Consider the following 14,389-nt stretch of genomic DNA (forward strand, 5'->3'; position numbering starts at 1 on the left):
TTTCGAATCCCATTGTTGCGCATCATGTAAAGATCGGGCATTCTCCAACCTTGTGTTTGTTGGAAAATAAAGATAGTTTTAACTTGTGATATTATTATTGTTTTCACAACTAACAAAAAAAATAAGTTTGCAAAACAAAATTAATTAAAATGCACAAGGCGATGTGTGCGTCGAATCGCGGTAACGTCCTGCAAGATCCTGCTTGAAATCATGGCAACTATACTTCGCGTCCTCTTCAGTACAGACGCAGCCGACGCTACATGGTGATGCAAACAATCAGAGAGTGTGAACGCCTACCATCCTGAAAAAATTGTAAGGGTGCAGGCGAGCTGGTGGAAGTTAACCATAGTTTTGTTTAACCCGAGACTGGGGTATTTCGGAAAAGGGACGAGAAGAAAAGAGGCCACAAGGAGGCGACGTCTCAAACACAGCTAAAAATTTTATTCCATCGTGTGCACTTTTATACACACCACGTCCACACACCACCAACCAAGTCGACCAATGACAACATAACACCCGGAATACACTAAGCCAAACATAGGCCCAAAACATTACAAAAGAAAAATCTTTCAGCCAGACAAAAGGACAAGATAAGCCTCCGACTACACAAAGTCAACAAAGAACCGTTAAAAGGTTTTTTCAAACCTGCAAACACACGGAACCAAAGGGAAAGAGGGCATACAAGACCTAATTACACAAAGCCAAGCAACAAACCATTAAACTAGCCGGTACTTAGACACCGTAAAGCAAAAAAAAAAAAAACGCAATTGGTCATTCTAACCCGCACTACACATTGAAGGAAAGCGGAAGAGGGTAACCATGAACCAAAATACACAAAGGGGAGAATGCAAAAGTTCCAACCTCAACTACACACTTGAAAGAAGTAACAAGGAATACCAGAACAAACAATATGTCGTGCACCTGTACTGCATCTTTGTAGGCAGCGCACAAAGTGCTGGATAGCTAAAAAAAAAAAAAGAAAAAAAAAACAAAAAACGGGGGGTTTACATCTTGAGGAATTTTCTTGAGCTTTCTCCTAAATGCATTGATGGCTGGCTAATACAATTTCCCATTGACTTAATTCGGGCTGTTTCCTTCACTACCCTTTTTATCTCCCCTACTGAAAAAAACCATTTGAAATTCAAACGGGTGGCAAACTGGTCGCCCGTTTTAATCAAACCTGTCGATCCGTTTGGATCAAACGTGATTATGGGATACGGGTACCCGTTTGGAAACGGTACCTGTTCGAAACGGTACCCGTTTGATACGGGTGCCGTATTGTACGAGTACCCGTTCGACATGGCACGTGACCACACGTTTGAACGTGTCCTTCGAAATGGCAAATTATGTGCTAGCCCTAAATGGGTATCGTCTGGGAGGTTGGTTATCTTAAACATATTTAAGACGTCCCGAAACTCATAAACGTATTTGTAACATGGAGAAAACACGTAGAACAAATGCACTCGCGTAGGTGCTTGTAAGTGGACAGGAAAACCGACACAAAAGATTGTTTTCAATTCTCCTCGAAGTTTATTACCTCTTCTGTAGACAAGTACAAGCATGAAAGCGATCTGTGAACACTATACAGGTAGGCTTTCGGGGAAATTATTCTCCTGGCTGCCGCGCGAATAGGCGCTGAATAATTTTTTAGATAATTTAGAAGAGTACGCGTAGAAGAACGGTCAATCGTTGCCAACACGTAGGTTGCAGTGCACTTACCATAACAATAGCGGACTTGAAAGAGGTAATCCGTGATATTTGTCGACACGGTCAAAGCAGGACAACCACACAAACACAAACGAGAGGGAACGGCTCCTTGGAAGTTTCAACACGATGCGGCGCACAAGCTGTCATTTGCCGAACCCAACCAAACCGCGAGAAGTCGCGACTTGTTTGAAGAATCGCTGGTTGCCGACATACACGTGGGTCTTTTCGAACACTGATAGCTTTGATGCACATCCAATACGTTGTCGAGAGACATCCCAATAAGACCGCAGGGTAAGGCGACAGATTGAAGCAGGTAGGACGTGCGAACTTCGAGCGGCAACTGACAACAAGCAGACAAAGAAAAAAGCGTCTGCAAGGCGCGCCCTTCCGGATCTCGATGCTTATCAGCGTGTAGCCCGCGCGCTGCTGTGGGTCACGTGACAGGGGTGACAAGAGAGGAGGGAGGGGGCGAGGTCAAGGCCCTGGGACCACCGGGACAGCCCCTCTCCCTCTCCCCAGGCATTCCAGGGAGATGCGTTTTTGTAGTCCCGAAGAACAAACGCGCGCGCGCGCGCGCGCTCGAACTTTGGAAATGGCGGCGGGGCTGCCAGTAAGTAGCTCGGCTTGCGCCCGAGCGAAGAAAGAACTCAGCGCAAGCTCGTAGTTTGAGTGCTGCAACGGCGGGCGTGCTCTCGCAATGCTCGATGTTCTTGCAGCCGCGTGTGCGCGTGCTACCTTCGCTGCGTCTTGAATTAAAGTGAAACGGAATCTAGACGTACATTCTTTCACGCGGTCGCGTCTTCTGCGAGAGAGATTCGAGCTGAATAAGTAAATTGAGGCAACAAAGATGGACAAAGTATTAAAGGTCTGTCAAAAATATCGGCTCACCAACGTCGCGCGTTTACGTAAAACAAAAAAAAAAAGGTGTTAGTTTTAGTAGCAATATGATCGAAAATCAGCGCAATTGAAATATAAATATAATTACTTGCATTACGCGGACGATCTGAAATCGATGAACCGGCGCTCCCAGCCTTCCGGAAAACATTCGCTGCCACGGCTGAAACGCTAGGCGTGCCCACGCCGCCGATCTGTACGTTCAATATCAAACGGGCTCCGGAGAGCCGTTTGATTAAACCGGTGCAGTTTGCAACATGGTCGCCGGTTTGAGCAAACGTGCGACAACTTTGCCCAAACGAGTCGCCCATTTGCCCAGACGAGCGACCCGTTTGCCAAATAGGTGACCGTTATGGCTCATACGGGGGACCCCTTTGAGCCATACGGGCGACCCCTTTGACAAATTGGCGACCAGTATGGTTAAACGGTTACCGGTATGGACCCGTTTATTTTCATATGGGCGCCAAATGGTTTTTTTCAGTAGGGTCATTTTCCTCTCGATGTATTACCTCCGTTTCCGATCAAAACACCTTACAATTGTTGCACTCAGACACGTACTTGGCGATCTTCGAGTTCGGTGCCCCGTTTTTTACATTTCTTTTATGCTCGGTCAGTCTGTCATTCACGCACCGCGAAGTTTGCCCCACGTATCTAAAACCACATGCTAAGGGTATCTCATAGACTACACCTCCTTTGCAAGCCACTGACCTGTCCTGATGTTGCCTTCTGCATTCCTTTGGAGGTGCAAAGAATGGAGTCATCCTGTTTAATTTGTAATCAGATGAAAACACTACGTCAACTCCAAATCTGTGAGCACTCGCTTTAAGGTTATGCGAAACACTGTGGTAGTACGGGACTACGGCAACCTTTTTACTTCTTTCTCTCGTTGTTCCATTTCTCTCGCCGAAACTTGGGGAGAGCTGCCTCGTGATGAAATGTATCATAACCCGCATCCTCTAACCTCACCCACTGCCTTTTGAGGGCTTGGCCTACATAATGAAGACATGACATCTTTAGAGCGTTTCCGATTATTGATTTGACCACCCCAGCCTTCACAGTCTTTGAATGGCAGCTTCTAGTACTTAAAACTGGCTTTGCCGATTCTTTTCCGTACTCCCAGCACACTCCTTCTTGCACGTGAATACGTAAATCTAAAAACTGCAAAACTCCTCTGTCTGGCCCTTCAACAGTAAAGGTAAGTTCCGGTGCTGAGGCTCTCACCAGACTCTCTATTGCTCCCGTATCCTTCCCATGAAAGCTCATGACCACAATGTCATCAACATACCTTCTCACTAAAACTTCACCCGACCCCCAAACTGCCAGCCTTTCCGAGATCGCGTTATCCAAAGAGTTTAAATAAATTTCTGCCAAAATAGGTCCCACCGCAGACCCGATACACACACCCTTCTTTTGAATCCACATGCGTTCCTTGAACTCCACTACCGTGGCTTTAAGATAAAGATCCAGGATCGCTAAAAAACTATCGACCGGAATCCCCGTACCTGATTGAAATTTTGCCAAATTACGCTCCAAAGCCTCTCTAACCCTACTCATCAACAGCTGTTTTTCAAGAGTACAATAGTACAGATCTTTAATGTCCATCGAGATCAACGAGCATTGCCTCCCATGGTGAGCATCTAAAATCTGAACAAAATCGTCTGAGTTTCTTAACGAAAGACTGTTTTCCAATCTAGCGAAGTCTAAACCTTTTTGAAGAAACTTCGAAACCATGCTCTGCCACGCTCCGCTCTCATTAATAACCGTGCGGAACGGCATTTCCGGCTTGTGGTCCTTTAAGAAGAATTTTAAACTTAAAGTGCTTCTCGGCTGATTCAGGACTTTCCTGGCTAAGGTCTCCAAACCCTCGTCTTTAAGTGTAGCTGAGATGTCCTTCCTTAATTTTCCCAACTTGCCTTGCCATGCCATGAATACCGAGTCCAATGCCTCTGTTGACTTTTTTTCAAAAACCGCCAATGGTAGGACGGCAAACATACCGCTCTTATCGGTCTGTAACAATTCCAGTGATCTAGATTTAAAGTCCTTTCTTATTTCTGTGATAGCCTGAAAATTCCTCCTGTCTTTTTTATACGAATCATCCACAACTCTTTCCATTCTACTGACCGCGTAGTCCACAAAAGCAACCCTTTCGTCTAACCCTACTTTTCTAGCAATAATCTGGATCGCGGAAAAAACATCTACTCTCGACGGTTTTACATTTACACAAAACTTCGGTCCTCCTCTCAACAATTGCTCCGTCCTCTCTGTAATTGCGACTTTACAAGGATTCACAATACCGCACCTCCGAGCCCCAGCGGATTGGTCACCATTCACAAAACTACAACTATTTCCAAACCCAACATTCGACCTTTTTACAGCGTCCAACACTAATCTTCGTCGCACATACCAGTTTCGTTCAAAATGCTGTCTTCTTCCTGTGTACCACAGTCGAAACCTCTGGTGGTTCCTGTAACGTAGAGTTGACGTAGTGGAGTTGACGTAGTGTTTTCATCTGATTACAAATTAAACAGGATGACTCCATTCTTTGCACCTCCAAAGGAATGCAGAAGGCAACATCAGGACAGGTCAGTGGCTTGCAAAGGAGTTGTAGTCTATGCGATACCCTTAGCATGTGGTTTTAGATATGTGGGGCAAACTTCGCGGTGCGTGAATGACGGACTGACCGAGCATAAAAGAAATGTAAAAAACGGGGCACCGAACTCGGAGATCGCCAAGCACGTGTCTGAGTGCAATAATTGTAAGGTGTTTTGGTCGGAAACGGAGGTAATACATCGAGAGGAAAATGAGATAAAAAGGGTAGTGAAGGAGAGAGTCAGAATTAAGTCGATGGGAAATTGTATTAGCCAGCCATCAATGTATATAGGAGAAAGCTCAAGAAAATTCCTCAAAATGTAAACCACCCGTTTTTTTTTTTTAGCTATCCAGCACTTTGTGCGCTGCCTACAAAGATGCAGTACAGGTGCAGGACATATTGTTTGTTCTGGTATTCCTTGTTACTTCTTTCAAGTGTGTAGTTGAGGTTGGAACTTTTGCATTCTCCCCTTTGTGTATTTTGGTTCATGGTTACCCTCTTCCGCTTTCCTTCAATGTGTAGTGCGGGTTAGAATGACCAATTGCGGTTCTTCTTTTTTTTTTTTGCTTTACGGTGTCTAAGTACCGGCTAGTTTAATGGTTTCTTGCTTGGCTTTGTGTAATTAGGTCTTGTATGCCCTCTTTCCCTTTAATTCCGTGTGTTTGCAGGTTTGAAAAAACCTTTTAACGGTTCTTTGTTGACTTTGTGTAGTCGGAGGCTTATCTTGTTCTTTTGTCTGGCTGAAAGATTTTTCTTTTGTAATGTTTTGGGCCTATGTTTGGCTTAGTGTACTCCGGGTGTTATGTTGAAATTGGTCGACTTGGTTGGTGGTGTGTGGACGTGGTGCGTATAAAAGTGGATACGATGGAACAAAATCCTTAGCTGTGTTTGAGACGTCGCCTCCTTGTGGCCTCTTTTCTTCTCGTCCCTTTTCCGAAATACCCCAGTCTCGGGTTAAACAAAACTATGGTTAACTTCCACCAGCTCGCCTGCACCCTTACAATTTTTTCACTATCAATCCCAGAAGCAGGCTTATTCCCCTTTTCGTATGGACCCACGTTTTCCCCACCACCGACTACGCTACTGGTACAAGCGTACACGATTTTGGACATTTTGGGACGCCGCCTTGCCGTCCTACAGGCAGACATGGCGTTCTTCGGGATCTCTCTGAGAAAGCGTCACGTGGACCCTGGGCTCTTCGGACATCTTTCGGCGACCCGGATTCCCTGGAGCTGCAAAAAGAAGATCATCAAGGCGTACAGGGATGCCACAAGTGGCAGGGTGCTTGAGCTGAACAGGGCATCGGTTCGGCTTTGGACGATTCTACTCGGAGAGGGTTACAGGAACCACCAGAGGTTTCGACTGTGGGACACAGGAAGAAGACAGCATTTTGAACGAAACTGGTATGTGCGACGAAATTAGTGTTGGACGCTGTAAAAAGGTCGAATGTTGGGTTTGGAAATAGTTGTAGTTTTGTGAATGGTGACCAATCCGCTGGGGCTCGGAGGTGCGGTATTGTGAATCCTTGTAAAGTCGCATTTACAGAGAGGACGGAGGAATTGTTGAGAGGAGGACCGAAGTTTTGTGTAAATGTAAAACCGTCGAGAGTAGATGTTTTTTCCGCGATCCAGACAATTGCTAGAAAAGTAGGGTTAGACGAAAGGGTTGCTTTTGTGGACTACGCGGTCAGTAGAATGGAAAGAGTTGTGGATGATTTGTATAAAAAAACAGGAGGAATTTTCAGGCTATCACGGAAGTAAGAAAGGATTTTAAATCTAGATCACTGGAATTGTTACAGACCGATAAGAGCGGTATTTTTGCCGTCCTACCATTGGCAGTTTTTGAAAAAAAGTCAACAGAGGCATTGGACTCGGTATTCATGGCATGGCAAGGCAAGTTGGGAAAGTTAAGGAAGGACATCTCAGCTACACTTAAAGACGAGGGTTTAGAGACCTTAGCCAGGAAAGTCCTGAATCAGCCGAGAAGCACTTTAAGTTTAACATTCTTCTTAAAGGACCACAAGCCGGAAATGCCGTTCCGCACGGTTATTAATGATAACGGAACGTGGCAGAGCATGGTTTCGAAGTTTCTTCAAAAAGGTTTAGACTTCGCTAGATTGGAAAACAGTCTTTCGTTAAGAAACTCAGACGATTTTGTTCAGATTTTAGATGCTCACCATGGGAGGCAATGCTCGTTAATCTCGATGGACATTAAAGATCTGTACTATTCTCTTGAAAAACAGCTGTTGATGAGTAGGGTTTGGAGCGTAATTTGGTAAAATTTCAATCAGGTGCGGGGATTCCGGTCGATAGTTTTTTAGCGATCCTGGATCTTTATCTTAAAGCCACGGTAGTGGAGTTCAAGGAACGCATGTGGATTCAAAAGAAGGGTGTGTGTATTGGGTCTGCGGTGGCACCTATTTTGGCAGAAATTTATTTAAACTCTTTGGATAACGCGATCTCGGAAAGGCTGGCAGTTTGGGGGTCGGGTGAAGTTTTAGTGAGAAGGTATGTTGATGACATTGTGGTCATGAGCTTTCATGGGAAGGATACGGGAGCAATAGAGAGTCTGGTGAGAGCCTCAGCACCGGAACTTACCTTTACTGTTGAAGGGCCAGACAGAGGAGTTTTGCAGTTTTTAGATTTACGTATTCACGTGCAAGAAGGAGTGTGCTGGGAGTACGGAAAAGAATCGGCAAAGCCAGTTTTAAGTACTAGAAGCTGCCATTCAAAGACTGTGAAGGCTGGGGTGGTCAAATCAATAATCGGAAACGCTCTAAAGAAGTCATGTCTTCATTATGTAGGCCAAGCCCTCAAAAGGCAGTGGGTGAGGTTAGAGGATGCGGGTTATGATAAAGTTTTCATCACAAGGCAGCTCTCCCCAAGTTTCGGCGAGAGAAATGGAACAACGAGAGAAAGAAGTAAAAAGGTTGCCGTAGTCCCGTACTACCACAGTGTTTCGCATAACCTTAAAGCGAGTGCTCACAGATTTGGAGTTGACGTAGTGTTTTCATCTGATTACAAATTAAACAGGATGACTCCATTCTTTGCACCTCCAAAGGAATGCAGAAGGCAACATCAGGACAGGTCAGTGGCTTGCAAACTTGCAAAGAAGGTGTAGTCTATGAGATACCCTTAGCATGTGGTTTTAGGTATGTGGGGCAAACTTCGCGGTGCGTGAATGACAGACTGACCGAGCATAAAAGAAATGTAAAAAACGGGGCACCGAACTCGGAGATCGCCAAGCACGTGTCTGAGTGCAACAATTGTAAGGTGTTTTGGTCGGAAACGGAGGTAATACATCGAGAGGAAAATGAGATAAAAAGGGTAGTGAAGGAAACAGTCCGAATTAAGTCGATGGGAAATTGTATTAGCCAGCCATCAATGCATATAGGAGAAAGCTCAAGAAAATTCCTCAAGATGTAAACCCCCCATTTTTTTCTGTTTTTTTTTAGCTATCCAGCACTTTGTGCGCTGCCTACAAAGATACAGTACAGGTGCAGGACATATTGGTTGTTCTGGTATTCCTTGTTACTTCTTTCAAGTGTGTAGTTGAGGTTGGAACTTTTGCATTCTCCCCTTTGTGTATTTTGGTTCATGGTTACCCTCTTCCGCTTTCCTTCAATGTGTAGTGCGGGTTAAACTGACCAATTGCGGTTTTTCTTTATTTTTTTTTTTGCTTTACGGTGTCTAAGTACCGGCTAGTTTAATGGTTTCTTGCTTGGCTTTGTGTAATTAGGTCTTGTATGCCCTCTTTCCCTTTGGTTCCGTGTGTTTGCAGGTTTGAAAAAACCTTTTAACGGTTCTTTGTTGACTTTGTGTAGTCGGAGGCTTATCTTGTCCTTTTGTCTGGCTGAAAGATTTTTGTTTTGTAATGTTTTGGGCCTATGTTTGGCTTAGTGTATTCCGGGTGTTATGTTGTCATTGGTAAACTTGGTTGGTGGTGTGTGGACGTGGTGTGTATAAAAGTGCATACGATGGAATAAAATCCTTAGCTGTGTTTGAGACGTCGCCTCCTTGTGGCCTCTTTTCTTCTCGTCCCTTTTCCGAAATACCCCAGTCTCGGGTTAAACAAAACTATGGTTAACTTCCACCAGCTCGCCTGCACCCTTACAATTTTTTCACTATCAATCCCAGAAGCAGGCTTATTCCCTTTTTCGTATGGACCCACGTTTTCCCCACCACCGACTACGCTACTGGTACAAGCGTACACGTTTTTGGACATTTTGGGACACCGCCTTGCCGTCCTACAGGCAGACATGGCGTTCTTCGGGATCTCTCTGAGAAAGCGTCACGTGGACCCTGGGCTCTTCGGGCATCTTTCGGCGACCCGGATTCCCTGGAGCTGTAAAAAGAAGATCATCAAGGCGTACAGGGATGCCACAAGTGCCAGGGTGCTTGAGCTGAAAAGGGCATCGGTTCGGCTTTGGACGATTCTACTCGGAGAGGGTTACAGGAACCACCAGAGGTTTCGACTGTGGGACACAGGAAGAAGACAGCATTTTAAACGAAACTGGTATGTGCGACGAAGATTAGTGTTGGACGCTGTAAAAAGGTCGAATGTTCGGTTTGGAAATAGTTGTAGTTTTGTGAATGGTGACCAATCCGCTGGGGCTCGGAGGTGCGGTATTGTGAATCCTTGTAAAGTCGCATTTACAGAGAGGACGGAGGAATTGTTGAGAGGAGGACCGAAGTTTTGTGTAAATGTAAAACCGTCGAGAGTAGATGTTTTTTCCGCGATCCAGACAATTGCTAGAAAAGTAGGGTTAGACGAAAGGGTTGCTTTTGTGGACTTCGCGGTCAGTAGAATGGAAAGAGTTGTGGATGATTCGTATAAAAAAGACAGGAGGAATTTTCAGGCTATCACGGAAGTAAGAAAGGACTTTAAATCTAGATCACTGGAATTGTTACAGACCGATAAGAGCGGTATGTTTGCCGTCCTATCATTGGCGGTTTTTGAAAAAAAGTCAACAGAGGCATTGGACTCGGTATTCATGGCATGGCAAGGCAAGTTGGGACAATTAAGGAAGGACATCTCAGCTACACTTAAAGACGAGGGTTTAGAGACCTTAGCCAGGAAAGTCCTGAATCAGCCGAGAAGCACTTTAAGTTTAAAATTCTTCTTAAAGGACCACAAGCCGGAAATGCCGTTCCGCACGGTTATTAATGAGAACGGAACGTGGCAGAGCATGGTTTCGAAGTTTCTTCAAAAAGGTTTAGACTTCGCTAGATTGGAAAACTTTCTTTCGTTAAGAAACTCAGACGATTTTGTTCAGATTTTAGATGCTCACCATGGGAGGCAATGCTCGTTGATCTCGATGGACATTAAAGATCTGTACTATTCTCTTGAAAAACAGCTGTTGATGAGTAGGGTTAGAGAGGCTTTGGAGCGTAATTTGGTAAAATTTCAATCAGGTACGGGGATTCCGGTCGATAGTTTTTTAGCGATCCTGGATCTTTATCTTAAAGCCACGGTAGTGGAGTTCAAGGAACGCATGTGGATTCAAAAGAAGGGTGTGTGTATTGGGTCTGCGGTGGCACCTATTTAGGCAGAAATTTATTTAAACTCTTTGGATAACGCGATCTCGGAAAGGCTGGCAGTTTGGGGGTCGGGTGAAGTTTTAGTGAGAAGGTATGTTGATGACATTGTGGTCATGAGCTTTCATGGGAAGGATACGGGAGCAATAGAGAGTCTGGTGAGAGCCTCAGCACCGGAACTTAGCTTTACTGTTGAAGGGCCAGACACAGGAGTTTTGCAGTTTTTAGATTTACGTATTCACGTGCAAAAAGTTGTGTGTTGGGAGTATGGAAAAGAATCGGCAAAGCCAGTTTTAAGTAGAAGAAGCTGCCATTCAAAGACTGTAAAGGCTGGGGTGGTCAAATCAATAATCGGAAACGCTCTATGTCTTCATTATGTAGGCCAAGCCCTCAAAAGGCAGTGGGTGAGGTTAGAGGATGCGGGTTATGATAAAGTTTTCATCACGAGGCAGCTCTCCCCAAGTTTCGGCGAGAGAAATGGAACAACGAGAGAAAGAAGTAAAAAGGTTGCCGTAGTCCCGTACTACCACAGTGTTTCGCATAACCTTAAAGCGAGTGCTCACAGATTTGGAGTTGACGTAGTGGTTTCATCTGATTACAAATTAAACAGGATGACTCCATTCTTTGCACCTCCAAAGGAATGCAGAAGGCAACATCAGGACAGGTCAGTGGCTTGCAAAGGAGGTGTAGTCTATGAGATACCCTTACTATGTGGTTTTAGATATGTGGGGCAAACTTCGCGGTGCGTGAATGACAGACTGACCGAGCATAAAAGAAATGTAAAAAAAAGGGGCACCGAACTCGGAGATCGCCAAGCACGTGTCTCAGTGCAACAATTGTAAGGTGTTCTGGTCGGAAACGGAGGTAATACATCGAGAGGAAAATGAGATAAAAAGGGTAGTGAAGGAAACAGTCCGAATTAAGTCGATGGGAAATTGTATTAGCCAGCCATCAATGCATATAGGAGAAAGCTGAAGAAAATTCCTCAAAATGTAAACCCCCCGTTTTTTTTTAGTTTTTTTTTAGCTATTCAGCACTTTGTGCGCTGCCTACAAAGATGCAGTACAGGTGCAGGACATATTGTTTGTTCTGGTATTCCTTGTTACTTCTTTCAAGTGTGTAGTTGAGGTTGGAACTTTTGCATTCTCCCCTTTGTGTATTTTGGTACATGGTTACCCTCTTCCGCTTTCCTTCAATGTGTAGTGAGGGTTAGAATGACCAATTGCAATTTTTCTTTTTTTGCTTTACGGTGTCTAAGTACCGGCTAGTTTAATGGTTTGTTGCTTGGCTTTGTGTAATTAGGTCTTGTATGCCCTCTTTCCCTTTGGTTCCGTGTGTTTGCAGGTTTGCAAAAACCTTTTAACGGTTCTTTGTTGACTTTGTGTAGTCGGAGGCTTATCTTGTCCTTTTGTCTGGCTGAAAGATTTTTCTTTTGTAATGTTTTGGGCCTATGTTTGGCTTAGTGTATTCCGGGTGTTATGTTGTCATTGGTCGACTTGTTTGGTGGTGTGTGGACGTGGTGTGTATAAAAGTGCATACGATGGAATAAAATCCTTAGCTGTGTTTGAGACGTCGCCTCCTTGTGGCCTCTTTTCTTCTCGTCCCTTTTCCGAAATACCCCAGTCTCGGGTTAAACAAAACAATGGTTACGATCCTGATGTTCGTCATGTTTCTTTACAAGTTCCATCATTGCTGAACCGAACAAAGCATAAACAGAAATGGCCTAGTCATTTGCTAGGGAGTTTTCGTAGACCGCATCCCCCCCCCCCCCCCCCCCCCCCCCCCCCAAACGATAAGCCCTGCGCAACAAAGAAGCCGCTACCGCGCCTGCGCGTTGATGGCCTTGACTATAGAGTTTCGGGTATCCTAGCGGGTTCCGGAGAGCGCTGAGGGACGGCAAAAGCTATATACAAAAACTCCTTGTTACCTCGTAGAGTCGGCTGCGTGTGGAATTAAAGTGGTCATGAAACGATTTTTCTACTTTCGCTAAAACTACTTCGAATCGCTCCCAAATGTTAATACCTGAATAAACGTGTCTTAGTTTTTTTTTCTACACTCTCAACAAAAGGGTTTGTCGTAGGGTACTACACTTGGGGTAGTCAGAAGCCGTCACAGATATCGCTACCCCCCCCCCCCCCTTCCTTATACTAACAACCCCATGGGCAGTCACACGGCACGCAATCAGCAGGTAATCACAGTGAGCACCCCCAAGAGCAACATGGCGGCTGGCAAGCGACAGTGGAGCAATACGAGTAAGGCCTAGCGAGCTGGACTGCTTTTTGCTAAAATACGATTCTCATGTGCGTACGCCCGTTCGCTGCCTTCCGTGCGCACAAAGCACTCCGAAACGCGCCTCGAAGCACCGGCACCGCACCTAATACGAGTAAGGGCGACGATGTGAGGGGGTGGGGGGGGGGGGGCGCATTCGAGGGGGTGTGTCCGCGATTGCTTTCGCGAGGCTGGCTGCATTTACTTCGCGGCGAGAAAACATTCAAAGAAGGAAACAAAACAGCGACAAATGGAATGATGTCTTTATTGAACAGAGCATCTGCTTGCTGTGCTTGCTGCAAGTGATCCGGCGTTTTCGGTTGACACGGCGAGGCGAAGCATCACCGATTTAAGCGGCGTCGATTCCGATCGTTCAACGCTCCTGCTCACCTGCTAGCATTCGTTATCCACTTTCAAGTCCCTGGTAATCCTCACCGCGTCTGTGCACGCACTTCGCGCTATTCACTGCACGGAACACCCATTCAACTGGCTATGGGACTGATCCCATTTGGACGAGAGGCCGAGAACCGAACCAGAGCGATCCCTTTGTGGCTGCTACGTGGAGCCATGGAACGCCTCCATGTTTTTCACTCAAATAAGTAGACATAAACGCGTGACTCCTTGAATTGGGCGGCGACACGCGCCACTTAACGGACAGCGCTCAAACTAAGAAAAAAGAAACCAACAGTCCTTCCTCTCAGCGCCTCGCCAGACAATGCCGTATGTACATATACCACGCCACACTTCACTCATACGGGACATACAGACACCATCTAATATTATACATCACCGTGTACACAAACAGCGCAAGGTAGAACATGAGATATTGGCACTCTACATTCCTAGACACACGACTAGTCGACACCACCAGCTTATATACTGCTGTATTTTCTGTTACCGATTAGAATGGTGACCACTGTCATAATTTGCATAAACCCGAAAAGACTGTGCAAGATTTGTCCGTATATAATATTTTCCTCTACTGCCCTTAGGGAAGCACTCGTATCTCTAATGTAATCTATTGCAAAAGTGAACTGCAAGTTATAAATCAAATTGAATAGTCGCTACACGTCACGTTTTGATCAGTTTCGTTTTCTCGCTTGCCTACACTTCAAGAATACAGATGCCTGTTTCAGTATTTGTATTAATTATCGAAACCAATTTCTCCAATCACAACTTTCTGAACACGCTGATGCATTTTCTTTTCTTGTTTTACATATCCGAATGACTTCAGCGGCGGTTGAGTAAATGTTGAGTACACTGAGCACGCGCAGGTGATTCTAGCGAAGCACATCCGCCAATCCTCCCCGAAGCGTTGTTTCAGTTTTCTTCTTTTCGCTACAATCGTTTCTGCTCAAGCGCGTGTCTTTCAAATATACGTTCTATCCGCTCG

The 14,389-nt window shown here is 45.2% G+C and overlaps 2 pseudogenes; one reads left to right on the forward strand and one right to left on the reverse strand.

Moving 5' to 3' along the window:
- Positions 1-1,004: 1,004 nt before the first annotated feature.
- Positions 1,005-6,303, reverse strand: LOC115326028 (annotated as a pseudogene).
- A 34-nt stretch (positions 6,304-6,337) lies between these two features.
- LOC120850254 lies at positions 6,338-11,724 on the forward strand (annotated as a pseudogene).
- The last annotated feature ends 2,665 nt before the right edge of the window (positions 11,725-14,389 follow it).

The sequence above is a fragment of the Ixodes scapularis genome, unplaced genomic scaffold, assembly GCF_016920785.2.
Source record: "Ixodes scapularis isolate PalLabHiFi unplaced genomic scaffold, ASM1692078v2 PGA_scaffold2__306_contigs__length_199485367, whole genome shotgun sequence".
NCBI lineage: Eukaryota > Metazoa > Arthropoda > Arachnida > Ixodida > Ixodidae > Ixodes > Ixodes scapularis.